The sequence below is a fragment of the Epinephelus fuscoguttatus genome, linkage group LG8, assembly GCF_011397635.1.
Source record: "Epinephelus fuscoguttatus linkage group LG8, E.fuscoguttatus.final_Chr_v1".
Lineage (NCBI taxonomy): Eukaryota > Metazoa > Chordata > Actinopteri > Perciformes > Serranidae > Epinephelus > Epinephelus fuscoguttatus.
In genome coordinates, this window is record NC_064759.1 from 15914199 (window position 1) to 15916154 (window position 1956).

Sequence of the window (1956 nt, forward strand, 5' to 3'; positions counted from 1 at the left end):
GTGACAGAAAGAGCAACCAGGCACTCTAAACATACAGAAAAAAAGAGGAAATATTAAAAAGCCTTTTGTAGTGTTGAAATTGTCAAGAAAACGAACATATTTCAACGAGAGTAAGTCTGCACCAGGATATGAGGATAATAAGTTAGAAGCCTTATAATAAAGGCCTGGGGCCAGCTGCGCATAATATCTTAAGTTAAGATTTTCCTTGAAGTCCTAGTTAAGGATTCTTCAAAATAAAATCAGTCGCACAAAACACCCTTAAGTCTTCTTTGAGATTTCCTTAAAATGTTCACTGAAGTATTTAGGCTTTTCTCCTTGTCTTGGTCTTATGTTTAAAGAATCCCTAGACTGATGCACAAAAGACCTTAGCAACCAAAGCAGGTTTAAAAAAAACTTAAGGTACCCCTGACTATCTTAACTGCAACGTTTATGGTGATAAATGAGAAAAATGACACACCCTGAGTGTATTGAAACCAGGAGAACCCAGTGGATACACTTTTGATTTTACACTTCAGATTTGACTGAATTAATATTTGTTGCTTCTTCCACCAGTTGCTTTCTGTTTTTTGGTATTTGGGGGTCAAATTTACTCTGTAGTTTGTGCTTTCTATGATTGTTGTTTTATTTTCTTTCGGGATAGCCTTTCTGTTTAATCTGACAAATTTTTTGATCTACAGTAGACTATACAGAGCAACAGTCATCTCCTTTTTCTATGCCAATGATTATTGAAGCTGTTTTGGCAGCTAATGGTGGCCAAACAGTCTGATAAGACACTTTTGTTTTTAAATGTCACCTTATCATTAAACTAGAACAGTCTGCAGCTATGCTAGCAGCTCTGTGAGGCTGTGTTGGCACAGCGGTGCTTGCAGCAGCCTCCGTGGGCTGTAAATAAAGCCAAAAAACGCTAAAATGCCCAACGCTACAGCAGAAATAAACATGTTTACAGCCTGGTACAGAAAACGATTTTGGTCTCTATAGTTAATTTCATCTTCCATGACAACTGTACAGGGTTAAATTTTTATATAACTCAACCATTCACATTTTACGAAGTTAGGCATTATTAATGGCAGGCCACTGTAAGCAACAGGCGTCACCACAGTTTATAGGCCCTTTTACACTGCCTATTCACAGCAGGAATATCACGCCGCTATGCCGCCTTGCTGTGCTGTATGTAAGGTACAATTGCGGGATAGGGGTCTCACCTTTAATCCACCATGCGAGTTAGAAACAGCACTGAACCAATGTCTGTATAAACAAGACAGTCAATGGGACAGGAAAATGGGCACAGGAGATTTTAAAAGTAGCTGTTAGCAATTAGCAGCTAACTCAAAGAAGAACAGTGGCCGTAAATGTTCGCAAATTCGGAAAACAATGAGGTCTGGGAGCTCCATACCCTGCGAGCAGAGGACCAGATCAGCTGGGGACGGTAAATATTTGTTACTGTTGAGTTAATGCCATTGTTGTTGTTGTTTAGAAAGTGCTGCCAATGCGGATGTTATGTCACACTGTAGACCTAAGCTGATGTTACACCTGTCACGCCTCTTTTGATTCTGCGTAGCCACAATGTTGTGGAAAATCACACACTGGAGCAGCAACGATGAAGTTTACCATGTCCAACATCTTAATTTGGCATGTTAGCATGCTAAGTACAGCTGAGACTAACGGGACTGTGGTTAGTTCGACAGTCATTTAGTCATGAACTCAAGAAGATTTTCACCTGATGATGGCAGTCGATTAGACCACCAAATTCAATAGTACTCAGTACTCAAAACTAGTCACAGGATCATCAAAGTCAATAGCACCCACCCTTACAATCAGTCCAGTTGTTGTTGAGATATTTCAGTCTTGACCAAAGTGGTAGACCAACTGACCAACATCGCCATCCCTACAGCCATGCTGCTAGCGTGGCAAATGCATTAAAATTTCCTATAAATCAACAAAAACCTTGACAACTGT